We start from the raw sequence: 14,962 nt of genomic DNA on the forward strand, positions 1-14,962 counted from the left end.
TTACTTGATCCGAGAATTGCAAAAGTAATCCAAAGAAAAGCAGCTCGATTTCTTCTGAGTAATTTCCGACAAAAGAGTAGCGTTACGAAAATGTTGCAAAGTTCGGGCTGGGAAGACTTCAGAGTAAGGAGACGAGCTGCTGGACTAACTGGTATGTTCCGAGCTTTTATGTGGTGAGATGGCGTGGAATGACATCAGCAGACGGACACGTTTGAGGGGTGTATTTAAAAGTAGGAGAGGTAACGATATGAAGATAAAGTTGGAATTCAAGGGAACAAATTGGGGCAAATATTCCTTTATAGGAAGAGGAGTTAGAGATTGAAATAATTTAAGAAGGAAGATGTTCAATAAATTTCCAAATTGTTTGCAATTATTTCAGAAAAGGCTAGGAAAACAACAGGTAGGGAATCTTTTACCTGGGCGACGGCTCTAAATGCAGATCAATGGGGACTGATTGATTGCTCGCTCGATTGAGTTTTTAAATTGATTGCTAATACAAATTTTTAAACGAGAACGCTGACATTTTCATAGTCTCGTCGTTAAGAGGAGTGATTTTGGGGAGCGTATTTCTGTCCAGTCATAGGATAGACTGCATTCATAATAAGTAATCTCTTTCGAAGGGTCCTGTAGCTCACCAGGAACGTCTGTAGTGAGAATTGCATAAACAATAGGGGTCTTAGAAAAGGCGTTGGTCTATTGTTTACGCTATACTTTAAACACAGGTGTTGTGGGGCCCAGTCGATACTTGCTTCCCACTGAAATCTAACCTCCTATTGCACAAAAATATGTCACACTGATTATAGTGATCGTGGCATCTCTGGGTCGGCTGTTCAGTGACCTCTTTAAATCGTTAAATTGATAAAACTCTGTCAAGTTTGGACTCAGCGAATCGTTTACGTGGCACGATTCACGAAGCTGTGGGCAGTTCTGAACATGTTTTACACCGTACTTTCCCATTTTCATGTCAGGAAAAATGCGAGTGATGTAGGCATCGGGCGCCTCTTTAACTAATTCTGTATTTTACTCCATATTTTGTATTTTCTTAGCCCGAATATATAGTGTACAGTAGCCGTCTTCATTGCAAGTAAATCCCAGCCCTGCCAGTGACTCTAGGAGAGCATTTGTACGGAATTACATATTGTTTCCCTTCAATCTGCTCGTCTATTTAAAAAAAACAACGTAGTTATATTAACATATAATTTACGCATTATTACAAATTGTATATTATTGCTTGATATTATATAAAACCATATATTTGCATCATTTAATAATTGTATTTCCCTCCAGTAGAATGTTCTTTATATTTAACTCAACGTAACTAGTTCACTTACTGCTGCATGCTTTGTTAAAGAAAAACGCGTCAAGGTATAGATGATGTGAACACGCCATGGATTAAATTCACTGGTATATATCGTGGGTTATACGAGTAAGTAGGGAGCACATTGCCCATGGTATCTGCTTGACTACTAGATCAGTAGGCCTATAACTCTACATATTTCGCAGAATTGTAGTCTACTTATTTGAAATATAATGACATATTTTTACCTAAAGTTTACGTCCTACCAAATGTTGTTTGATTAAATATATTTAGAGAGAATTATTAAAAAATATTTACGTAACATCGGTAAGGGATGTGCAGTGTGTCTTACAGAAGAATTCTACAGTTGCGTGTAAAGTGGCGTAAATGGCCTGCAACTTCGGCTACGGGAATAGATCTCTAAGAGCATAAACACTTATCGAATTTTCTCTCATGGAATAGAATGACGTCATCTGTTGCTCAAAAAATAATCTCAGTTCTATCCGTGGAACTGTACGTAAGCACGCCGTGAAAATATTCCACACAGTTTTTCAAAGAAATACGGGTATTGCCATTTTATGTGTTTTTTCCCAGATTCTCAGCGGAGAAGCAATGAATCTTCCAAATATATTTCTATCGGCCACAACCATGTGTTGGAAGTATACATCTGCGACGTCAAGCATTGTCAGGAGATCGTTTCTGGTGTGAACGAACGGAAAAGTGTCTTGCGGTACATCATGCCTTGATTAACTTGAAAAATCAAAAGTAAAACTGTTGTGACCTTTTCAAACGTGTATTTTATGTGACATTAATCTTCTAAAACTAATTTTGAATAAATAGCAACAATTTTAAGTTCGTGCGCTATAGTGTTTATTGTTAGGTCTATATCAACATAATTTTTAGGATAATATTACATAAAATTGCGAACTCTCAACGATGAGATCAAACTGTCCGCTTAAACTACAAGTGCATAATGAATCCGCATACCTAAAGGTTTAAGTAGGCCGTGAGGAATTGTGAATACCAGAAATAGTGTGCCTACTCCAGAAAGAAAAGGGGTAGAATTGTACCAAGAATATACACCTGGAAATCGATAGTTGTTTGACAAAAGAGGCCTCACATCTTCAGAGTGGCGAGAAGCTATCAAGATATCAAGCTATTGGATGTATTGGAAAGAAGAACCGTGAGAACAAAATCTTAGCACAAATGAAAAGAAAGGATCAATGGAAAATAACAAGTAATAAAGAAATCCACCAGAACATAGAACATACAACAAAAACAATAATAAAAATGAGATTGCTATAGACTGACTATAAGATATATACAATGTTTTAAACGTTTTTCCATTGTATGGGGTATTGCAATCAATCTGTTTTTTTATACAGAGAACCTGAAATCTGTTTTGTACGCTATTTGTTCCAAGAGACTTATTTGTGTTGGTGAATCTGTCAGGTTCTCTGAAAGTACAGAAAAATTGTCTGCAGATGCTAGGCAATTGATTTAAATACATTTCTTTTTCTCCCCGAAGTTATTGGCGAAAATTTATGTTCTTTTAATTTTTCATTAAAAGTTCTTAAAATTTTCTCCAGGATGCAGTTGAACAGATTTGGCGATAAGCCATCCACTTTTGCGTACACCTGCATTTATATTTATTTCGATAGGTTTTGATATTTCGCCCATATATTTAGATTTGAAACTGTGCCTGTAAATGTTTTTCGTATTGGGTTTGTTAATTTAGATTTCACTCCAAATTATTTCTGCGAGGTCTATCTAGCACGGCGTGTTTGGAAAGGACAATGCTAAATACTGACTATAAGTTGCATACAAATGTTTTATACACTCTTGTGATATCAAGAGCATTGTATGGGGGTAGAAGTGTGGGGTAGTGAAGTAGATGTAAAAGGAACTAGACGTAATTATTAATACATTCTGCAGAATAATAATGGGTTTACCAGAATGTATAGGTTACAGCTGAGTAAGAATACTATGTGAAGATTAAGCATACAAGCAGATATAGCTGCAAACGTAATAAAATATTGGCCTTTTCCTTGGTTTCTCATTTTAACACTAGCCATATGCTGGGACTGTACCTTAATTAAGACCACGGCCGCTTCCTTCCCAGTCCTAGGCCTTTCCTATCCTGTCGTTGCCATAAGACCTATCTGTGTCGGTGCGACGTATAGCATCTAGCAATATATATATTGGCCGAGATTAAGAAGGGGAAACCGGGGGCATACCAACACCAGCCGAAACATTTAACTCATGACTACTGGTTAACGAAAGTTAAAAGGATTTTTGATAGAATAGGAATGGGAGAACATTGCGATAGAGAGATGCAGAATAAAGACAAGCAAGTAACGATTACAGTGAAAGGTATTGAGAAGCAAATGGCTATGGCAGAATGTAACACTCAAAGGACGTTATTCGAATTCTGTGTAATTACCCAAAAAAGTGTCAGTTAAGAAAGAAAGGCTTCCGAACAGAGAAGTAAGAAGTATGGTGTGGTGGCTAATGGGACTATATAAGAATAAGGGTCAGAGGGAGAAACATGACGAGTCGCTTAAGTGCGGGCTGTATCCAGTATTCGGGAGATAGTGGGTTTGAACCCCACTGTTGGCAGCCCTGAAGTCGGTTTCCCATTTTTACACCAGGCAAATGCGGTCCTAGCCCTTTCCTGTCCTATCGTCGCTATAAGACATATCTGTGTCGGTGCGACGTAAAGCAAATAACAAAAAAATCCCGTGGTTTACTTTGTGGGGAAATATTGGAAGAGATGCATCTATTGAGAGTTTGTAGGGAGGCGGAGGCGACTGGAGTAAAATATCTAGAAAGGGAATGTAAAGAAAAACTAGAAAGAAAAAAATGAAAACCTACAACCTGTTTTCCAGGTCTTTGACCGGGTCAGGGATGTAATGAATGAATCATATATAGGCTGTTATTACGATGGGGTCGCCACTCCCAAAGTGATTTATATTAATGAGTGATAGATACTATGAAATGAGAATGGAGAAATGGAATGAAAGATGACAGGGAAAACCGGAGTACCGGAGAAAAACCTGTCCCGCCTCCGGTTTGTCCAGCACAAATCTCACATGGAGTGACCGGGATTTGAACCACGGAACCCAGCGGTGAGAGGCCGACGCGCTGCCGTCTGAGCCATGGAGGCTCTAAACTAGAAAGAATTCTACACAATTGTTATATTATTGCATAAGTCCTGGATTGAACCGGGAAGAACTATATAAGTTTTTGTATTCTAGAGAGCATGTGGCGAAAGGAAATAAGAAGAAATAAAACAAGCATTGACGAAAATAAGGAAGGATAAGAGACATAAGTACTTGTAGGCTTAAATGTAGCGATAGATAAATTATTGTACTGTAGTATCGTTATTCTGTTTTCTTTATTAAACTGCATTCGAATAGGGACCTGAGTTATTTTACTCATTCGAAAGGTGTATTGTAATTGCAGGTTATCACTATAAAGAGAGCACTAATACAACTTATAACTGCGTTAACGTTTAGGACAAAGTAGATAAACAAACCTTAAAGAAAAAACAAACAACAGTTTAAAAGTTAGACTGAAATAGTTAACAAGTTCAAATGTAAATGTATCAAAAGACATGAACTCCGTGGTGGTGCGAAACTGGGGGATTTGAATTACTATTTACTAATTTTACTGCAGTGCACTTGTTAATAAGGAAAGGAGCTACTCAATAGCAATGATGTTACGTTCCGGGCTAGGTTCTGTCAGGTTTACATTCGAAAGCTACTGGTCCCGATGGGGCGGAGCGTCAATTCCGGAGCATTGATACCATCTGATGTTTTGTCGAGGATACGATAATGCGCTCTGGTCTACTCAAACAGAACAATTCCTTTGAGCGGCGCATGTACGTGTTAGCGGTACATCGCAAACTCGACCAACACGCTGGCCGCTAACAACTGTGTTTGTCCTCGAACAGATCATTTCACAACTACGCGACAGGTGGATTAGGTTCCGTGAATATTTTGAGCCCCTGCCCTGCAGTCGTTCTTAGAGCAGAACTTTCACTTTCAGTTTTCATTTACTGTCCATAGAACTTACCCTATCTATAATATTTTTAAAATGATATTTTGTTTGTTCGGGAGAGGCTGAACCGATGAGCTGAAACTTGTTAAGGATACAGCTTGAAGTCCAGGAATACTTTTGATCTTCATATTTCACCGTTTCGAACTACTGGGGGATTTTGCAGGGATATGTCGAAACTTTGAGCAGTTTTTACTCTAAATCAACTAAGATAAGGAGTGAACGGTTCGCCTGTGCTTCACGTGGCCTTGAATTGTCCTCTGCATTTTCTTTGTAGCTCTAATGGTTTTTCTGTTTGTGGCTGTTGTTGTCTTCATTTCACAGTGTTCGTCATCACTCGTGTTAAGTCGTTGTTAGTTTGTTCACTGAAGAATGGGTGGAAAGCGTTTGGGGGCTTCACTTGCATTCCTGTATTTCGGTTTAGTGTAAGTAAACACATTCATCAATTTATTTGAGAACTGCTGTAGGCTGTAGTTTGTTTATTCAGTTATTTCAATTACCGTCGTCATTGTGAAAATGAAAATGAAAATCCACAGCGTGTTTCCAATCATTCGACCGGATCTGGAACGAATGAAGTCCCCATCTAACGGTCAGGATAGGAACTGTGCCGCCTGCCGAAACCTGTCGCGCTCCCCTGAGGCAATGACTCATGACTGACAGCGAAATTAAGTGATGTTGGAAACTGTTGCTGGAATGAAAGATGACATGGAAAACCGGAGTACCCGGAGAAAAACCTGGCCCGCCTCCGCTTTGCCCAGCACAAACGTCACATGCAGTGAGAGACCGGCGCGCTGCTGTAGACTTTGTTATGTTTTAATATGAAGATTTACGTTTGTCAGTTGATAGCACAACTGAAATGTGTTCAGTGTAACTGTAGCTGATAAATAAATAAATAAATAGTCCGCCTCTGTGGTGTAGTGGTTAGTGTGATTAGCTGCCACCTCCGGAGGCACGGGTTCGATTCTCCGCTCTGCCACGAAATTTGAAAAGTGGTACGAGGGGTGGAACGGGATACACTCAGCCTCGGGAGGTCAAATGAGTAGAGAGGGTTCGATTCACTTCTCAGCCATCCTGCAAGTGGTTTTCCGTGATTTTCCACTTCTCCTCCAGGCAAATGCCGCGATAGTACCTAACTTAAGGCCACGGCCGCTTCCTTCCCTCTTCCTTGCCTATCCCTTCGTATCTTCCCATTCGCCGACAAGACCCCTGTTCAGCATATCAGGTGAGGCCGCCTGGGCGAGGTACTGGGCATCCTACCCAGTTGTATCCCCCGACCCAAAATCTCCACTGGCCTTGAGGTGGTAGAGATGGGATCCATCACAGAGTATGAGAGAAAAACCAACCCTGGAGGGTAAACAGATTAAGAATAAGAATAAATAAATAAATAAATAAATAAACAAATAAATAAATAAATAAATAAATAAATAAATAAATAAATAAATAAATAAATAAATAAATAAATTCCCCAATGCAAGCTCGTGCTTTTACCAAGAAACATGCTCGCTACTCTCATGCGTGTTACTTCCAATTATGAATAGGATATTCTGAGTAAGTTCACCTAGCATTTTACAGTAAGAGTATATAGATTTTTGGGACACACTGTATCAGACACTTTGTGTATTGTCAGTATTAGACTAAAGATGATATTTATCCTTTCTTCATTTGGTGTCTTTCTTTGTTTCGTCGTCCCATTCTCGCTGTAATAAGCGAGTAGCTCGACCGTAATGAGGTGTTATTTTCACCTCGGCCCGCGTCTCTAATAACAGTTCTTTGCACATTAGCATGGAGCTGTGCGCCACCTGTTGGGTTGCGCTAAACAGCTCTCGTAAAAGGAAACTTGTATTAGTGTCTCCATTATAATACAAGAGCGGCCATTTTGAGTCGATGTATATTTATTGTAGTTGAGAAATCAAAGTGTATGGGTTGTTTACAAACTTCTATAAGATTAAACCCCTCATTCATGGGTAAAAGTTAATTGTAGCCTAGAAAACTATGACGACCTGACAGGCTGTAGCGTGCCTGCCTCTTACGCGGAGGCCCCGGGTTCGATTCCCGGCCAGGTCAGGGATTTTAGCTGGATCTGAGGGCTGATTGGAGATCCCATTTGAAGAGCTATCTGACGGTTCTAGAAAGCCAATAATAACGGCCGTGATGATTCATCGGACTGAGCAGAGGTTGCTTGGTAGGCCAAGGCTCTTGGGGGGTTTTGTGCTACTTTTTGGTTTATTACTAAGTCAGTGTTAACTGATTATAAACGACCAAGTCAAGCTAAGTTGATCAAGTCACGCAATTCTGTTACTTTTGAAATGTAATTAACTCTGTAAAATGAATCAAGTCTCTCAGGACAAAAATCAGTTTGTGGAGGGCGCTGACGTGCGGATGAGAATATATTCCTAAACATTATAATCCTATCCACCACGAGCGCTAATATGAGCCAGTGCAGTTTTTCACTTAAGTCCTCGTAACTACATTCGGTGTGTATATTTTTCAAAAATTAAAAAAAATGCGTGAGGATATTGAACCAAGAAACATATTACTAAAATAATTATGTAAATAAGTTGGACAAAATAAAAAATAAAACGAGTAAAGGAACAAGCGATTTCAGACTATTTTTCCGGAATTGCATTTAGGCCGGAAGGGATTTTGGAAATTTGTAGTTTTATTTGGATAGAACGTTCCAAGAATCTCAGTTTGAAACCTTTCCGGGCCCTTTCAGCACAGTTGAGGAAATTGCTTACGTACTATGGGGACCCCACTCACCACTTAAAAAAAGAACCAGGGGGGCCATGCCTACCAAGGGGCCGCAGGTCAGCCCGAGGACCTGGATATCGTGTGGTCAGCACGACGATAGCTTCTCAATTGTAATCAAGTAGGCTGCTGGACCTCGAACCAGTCCTCAGATGCAGATAAAAAATGCCCGGGGTCTCAGGGTAAGAGACAGGTCGGCTCAGCGTGTCCAGAAAAGAAGGATACATTGTTTACGTTTCGCGGCGACTTTCCCTCGCGTCCTGTTCCTTGTTTCGTAAGCATTTTGTTGTCTATCATCGTGATGAACACTTGGGCGGATATGACCTTCCTAAAAGCCCGAGTCGTGAGCAGACAACATGCAGACGAATACAGATGATCAATTATAACTGTTCGCTGAACAATACCCAGCTGACTCATCATCTTCATCTCCACCAGTTATAGTTAGAAGCTCACTGTTGGATAAGACATTACAATGCTCTCGATGATTGAGGAATTCAGTTCGGTAGTAGGCTCTCGTGGCAACTAGGGAGGAGAGTAGAAGTGAAGTGAAATTGAGAAACGAAGGTTGGAAGAAAGGAGGTCGGAATGGAAAGCTGAACTGAGAGAATTATCTAAGATTGTTTGGATATGTAAAGAGGGTGGAGGAGAACACCAAAACAGATAATGGAGATGAGGTTCGAGGGAAAGAGAGTGAGAAGGAGACCTAGACAAGGTGGATCGATTCAATAAAGAGGAGAACAAGAAACCTGAACTGGGACAAAATGATGGAAAAGGAAGGATAGAGGAAGGTGGAGAAGGTGGGTGAGGGAAAAGGAGTAGGCTTTACTACCACCTATCCTTAAATTTCTTCTAAGGAAGGATTAAGACAAAACAGCGGAAATGGTACAGTTTATATTATTCATTCATTCATCTGTGGGCCACCTTTACGGAATCTACATGCTCTTCTGTCAGGCAGATTAAAGTCCTCGTTGTAATCTCACCAAAGATCCTTAAGTTTGTGGCTTCTTCTCTCCTGCTCTGTACTTCTTCATCCTTGAGATCCACTTCTGCACCTGTGTGGGCCGGCCAGGCTGTGTTTTCAATATGTTGCAGAAAGCGGATTAACATGGATATGTTTTTGGTCCATCTGGAATTACCCACACTGATGTAACCACGACAATCGCTGTTCGTCAGGTCAGTTGTGTCATCTTCTCACTGTGTGTCTTCTTCCTGTAACTAAGAGCTTGAGAAAATTTCGTGTCAAGTGAACTACGTTCTATTACTCAGTGGAGATCTGGCGGGAAACGAACTCAGGGCTCTTAGAATGTAAGACAGGCACGGTACCTCCACACCACAGGACTGGCTAAATAATAATTTCAAATATTTATATTTAAGGAAAATCATCCATCCATCCGAATTAAATTGCAAACAAAGACAGAGAATTCCTAAATTACAAAAAGCCTATAGAATCACTTAGAAGAGGTAAACAAAAAATCAATATCTCGGAACGCAAAATTATAACGGTAATTGTCAGAAACCTCGATCACTGGAGGCAGGTCACTAACTAAAACTTTAGAAAAACAAGAAGGCACAATTCTTAGGAATGTGTTTTGCCCAGTATGCATAAAACAAGTGTGGATCTCCTGAATTATACGAGCATTCGGAGGAAATATCAGACACTAGTAGAAAAATACGATTGAAAATTGAAATTTGATGGCCATATTCAAAGATTTAAGGAGTTACTAAAATATATTTTTAAATGTGTCTTCTCACTAAAAGTCAAGAATAATTGGATAATCCAAATTTTAAAAAATCAGCATATCAGGTGAAATTATATGGAACAGTCGTAGCTTTACGACGTTGGTGAGAAAAGATAAGTTTGCTGAAAAGGCCAAGATGAGAACCAGCACTGCATAAACGAAAGGACGAAAGAAAGAAAAACACAGCGAAAGGATGAAAAGATTCTGCGAAGAGAAGAAAACAAATTTATCTGCTACATCGCGCTCCTTAGTTGGGAGAAGGATTAGTAATATCATTACGAGGACTTTCATTTTCTCATTATTCATGAGGCTTCTGTGCATGCACTCATTTTATCTCCCCTGTGCGCGGAGTCTTAAGAGCCTACTGACAGGGAAGCAACCAAACAATATCTACTGTCTCCCTCGTCTTCAAAGCCCAAAAACATATCCACGAGTAGCGAAGGAAATGTACCAACCTCTCTTCAGTTGGATTCAAACTGGAGTGTGTGACTTCCTCTCCTGTAGAACGTAGCCATCATCTCCGAGAATAGAGAGTAGCTGTCGCCGTGTGTTCTGCATCCTCCTCGCGTAGTTTACACAGCAAATGTCTCATTTTATTCTCTCTCCGCAGTACAGACTGTTCAGCACGTCTCTGCTAAGGCATTATCCAGTAGGGGGCAGTAGCTCTAACACAACGATGGAATAACAATCATAATAATAAAAAAAGAGGAAGCAGTTTACGTGGCAACAATTCGCTAGACCTACAACATTTGTTTGAAATAGGAAAGTGACTTCCCTTTTCTAAAATTTGGTAATGCATTGTGTTGGAAACGAATTAAAGTCTTCTTGGTGAGATGCTTGTGTGAGTTGGCCGTGCGGTTAGCGACGCGCAGCTGTGAGCTTGCATCGGGGAGATAGTGGGTTCGAACCCCACTGTCGGTAGCCCTGAAGATGGTTTTCCGTAGTTTCCCATTTTCACACCAGAAAATGCTGGGGTTGTACTTAATTAAGGCCACGGCCACTTCCTTCCCATTCTTAGGCCCCTCCTATCCCATCGTCGCCATAAGACCTAGATGTGTTGGTGCGACGCAAAGCAACTAGCAAAAATAAATAAATAAATAAATAAATAAATAAATAAATAAACAACGAATACAGATAGTGTATCCGTGATCTTGTACAAACTTTTAGCGATGATGGAGGACGGCAAATTTTGATCAGGAACCCTAGTTCGGAAATATTCGAGTAAATAATCCAAGTTCTTAACAGACGTCGGGGTGTTCCACATCAGTTCTTTAACGTACTGGAAGAGGATCTCTTGTGCGCAATTCTCGCTGCCTGCGACGCTGTTCAAACGCCACCGGGGATATTCGAACGGGTACGACAGAGCCTTGTGCTACGATGCCATGCCTGCATTGACGCAGGGGGGGGGGGGGGCATTTCGAATATTCGTTGTAACTTGTGCAGATAAACGGACTCAAACGAGAAGAATTTCACTTAAGTTTTACTCGATTGTTCCCGAAATATGGTTCCTTATCTCACATTGATCCGTCTGCCATTCTCTATCATCCCTGAAAGTTTGTAACACCCTGTATACGAAATGGCGTACGGCTTTTTTAGTGCCGGGTGTAGTTCTTTTGATTTGACTCCCGTAGGCGACATGCGATTCGTGATGAGGAAGAAATGATGTTGAAGACGACACGTAGGCTACACCCAGCCCCATGCCACCAAAAATTAACTAATCATGGCTAAAATTCCCGACCCTGCCGGGAATCGAACTCGTGACCCCTCTGACCAAAGGCCAGCACGCTAACCATTTAGCCATGCAACCGGACCTAGTATAGTACGAAAACCTTTTCTTCGTCCCAAGTTCCCATTCACCACTAGGGAGCTCAGGGATCAACAAAAGGTTCGCGTACTATACATAGTCTTGAGTACGCAGAAATTGTCGTTTTCTCCCTGAACTAGCAACATACCTCCGATCGCTCACCTGACAAAGCATTGCTCATTGTAGGCTTCGTATTAGGTAGGTGTGTCGGTCATTCATGAAACCTAAACACGTTATATGACTCGTTCCGCTGGTGAGTCAGTGAGTACAACCTCTACTTACTGGAGATCGCCCACGACACTGTGGGCCGTTACGAGGGCGCTTTGAATTTCGGAACTATTTTGACATAAATATGTCTTATGGCTCGAGCCATCAGAAAATCTGTATTAACGTGAAGGAAGTGTAACCATAGCAACCGTACAGGCAGTGATGTAAGGTGCGTTACTTAGCAACCGGGCAGGCAGTGATGTAAGGTATGTTACCTAGCAACCGGGCAGGCAGTGATGTAAGGTATGTTACCTAGCAACCGGGCAGGCAGTGATGTAAGGTGCGTTACTTAGCAACCGGGCAGGCAGTGATGTAAGGTATGTTACCTAGCAACCGGGCAGGCAGTGATGTAAGGTGCGTTACTTAGCAACCGGGCAGGCAGTGATGTAAGGTATGTTACCTAGCAACCGTGTACGCTGTGTCTTATGGCTGGTTATTATCTGAAAGTAGCAGCCATTGATGGATGGCCATGACCGTCAGTCATATTTCTGATCATTTGAATTTAGCAAAGGGAAATGTGGTTTACTTTTTGACGTTATTATCCCAGAATGATTTCTGCTGAGACCTTGCGTTTACACTACACCGTATCTTTCGGTTTGGGCTGGATTTTTTATTACATTCATTGACCTGTCTCTCTCATCCTTGGCGTTGACAATGTGAAAGTAACTGAGATATGAGCAGCCAGTTCCTGTTACAGAATAGATTTATCTTATTTGGCGATATCAAGGCCTTTACGTGCTCTCTTCAATCTAACTAGAAAATTCAATATTTAAATTTGCACAATTAAAATAAACTACAAATGGTTAACCCTGCAACCACTAAACCATATAATTTTATAATAAAAGTAATTATACTAAGCATTTTAAGAAATGATGATGGTGGTAAAAAATGAAATGGCGTAGGGCTTTTAGTGCCGGGAGTGTCCGAGGACAAATTCGGCTCGCCAGATGCAAGTCTTTTGATTTGACGCCCGAACGCGACCTGCGTGTCGTGATGAGGGTGAAATGATGATGAAGGCGGCACATACACTCAGCCCCCGTGCCAGCGAAATTAACTAGTCATGGTTAAAATTCCTGACCCTGGCGGGACCCGTGTGACCGTAGGCCAGCACGCAAACCGTTTAGCCATGAGCCGGGCATACTCTTACCGCACTACTACAGTATTCATCAAATATTAACTTAGCTAATGATAACAGTTGGTATTACGCAGTTCATACCTCGAAGAAGGGGAGAGCTACAGTACTTAAGTGCTTTCTATAATCCTTAATGATAACAGGTGGTTATATACCGGGAAATATTTATAAGACTGACGCGGAATGCATGCAACTACCTGTTACAGGGAATGCTGGAAACAATCGCTTGCTGTTGCATGTCTTCTCATCTCCCGAGTACGTCGCTGTGAGAGAGAGAGAGAGAGAGGAGCAGACCAGTCGAATGGTGCTCACGATAAAACAGCGCGTGTTCATATCGAGTTTTGCGCAAGAGTTTAACACTGGAAGTGTTTTGGCAAACCTCCAGCAAAGTCTGCAATGCAGAACTTAGTGGCAAAATGGCGTGACACGGGCTCTTTAGCGAATGACAACCGAAAAGAGTTCGAACATCAGGAGACATTGCTCGAGTGAAGGAAAACTGGAACGAATTCCGACGAAATCTCAACGCCGTATATCTGAAAGTCGGAATGAAGAGATCGTCGTGTCGAAACATTATCGAAAAGGAGCCGCATCTGTGTAGTGCGTGCGATAAAGTGCGTGTTGAGGCCATCTTGTGTGATGCTCATTAACAAGGATCAGGCCCGCCCGGCACATTACATAGCTTCAAGGAAGCAATCCGTGTAGATATTGATGTCAACTGTCTTGCTGATGAGATGACAGTGTGTAGAGCACAGCGCATATCTTCCTACCTCTGAAAATACCACTGAAACATGTTCGTATAGTTCCGGTGTATGCGACCCTCACAAGGACGTCTTGATCTAAAAAAACCCCAAAGAAAATCAGCTCGATTTGTTCTGGTGATTTCTGACAAAGGAGTAGCGTTACGAAAATGATGCAAAGTTTGGGCTGGGAAGACTTGGGAGAAAGGAGACGAGCTGCTCGACTAAGTGGTATGTTCCGAGCTGTCACTCGAGATATGGCGTTGAATGACATTAGTAGACGAATAAATTTGAGAGGTGTTTTTAAAAGTAGGAAAGATCACAATAAGAAAATAAAGTTGCATTTCAAGAGGACAAATTGGGGCAAATATTCGTTTATAGGAAGGGGAGTTAGGGACTGGAATAAGTTACCAAGGGAGATGTTCAATAAATTTCTAAATTTTTTACAATCGTTTAAGAAACGACTAGGTAAAGTACAGATAGGGAATCTACCACCTGTGTGACTGGCCTAAATGCAGATCAGTAATGATCGTGTGTTCAGTGGGTGCGTGCATTTCAGTGAGCTTAGCGGACTGATAAGTAACACCTCCTTACAGCGAAAGAAGTACGACATATCCTATATATCACGTACGAAATGTCTGATTGTTGTTTTAAGAGGTGGACACAACCATTCTTTCGATCAGTATTATTTATCTGTAGCCTTGCTTACAAAATACATCGACGTGAATGATATTTGACGTAAGATAAAAACTAAATGTGGCCACGGTGAATATATATGACAGATGGCAAGTGTGTACGTGAGAGATTTATGTACGGACCATAGTAGCAGCAGCTCCTACGCGTGACCTCTTTAGCTCAATAATTTGGCAGTGAAAAGAGGCGTTCACGTTTTATCGAGGTGTCCGTTCCCACGACCACAGCGGTCTGCCCCATGGTGCTCAGTGGTTTTGTCAAGATTTTCTGAGGTTACAAAACGTACGCCTCTTTGGGAACTCTTATCATAGTTGTTAAGACACTGCCCCTTAATGTAGGGAGCACAAGTCAGTCAGAAACAAACGAACAAACATAAAGTAATGAATAGGGCCCGGATGTTGATGACATGTCATCGTTTTCTTGAGTGGTCAGGTGCAATACTCCTTTACATACAAACTCTGTTCATGGCTTCTCGATTACAAATAC

General features: G+C 41.2%; 2 protein-coding genes across 3 annotated transcripts in view; one reads left to right on the top strand and one right to left on the bottom strand.

Moving 5' to 3' along the window:
- LOC136882229 (uncharacterized) overlaps positions 1-13,290 on the bottom strand; it is a 275,745-nt gene extending 262,455 nt beyond the window's left edge. Inside the window, exon 1 of the mRNA XM_067154786.2 lies at positions 13,244-13,290. The gene's annotated coding sequence lies outside the window, so the exon portion shown is untranslated. The remainder of the gene's footprint in view (positions 1-13,243) is intronic.
- The window catches only part of Sarm (sterile alpha and armadillo motif), a 466,437-nt gene that overhangs the window by 52,691 nt on the left and 398,784 nt on the right, over positions 1-14,962 (top strand). The window lies entirely within an intron of this gene.

This window comes from Anabrus simplex, chromosome 10 (genome assembly GCF_040414725.1).
Source record: "Anabrus simplex isolate iqAnaSimp1 chromosome 10, ASM4041472v1, whole genome shotgun sequence".
Lineage (NCBI taxonomy): Eukaryota > Metazoa > Arthropoda > Insecta > Orthoptera > Tettigoniidae > Anabrus > Anabrus simplex.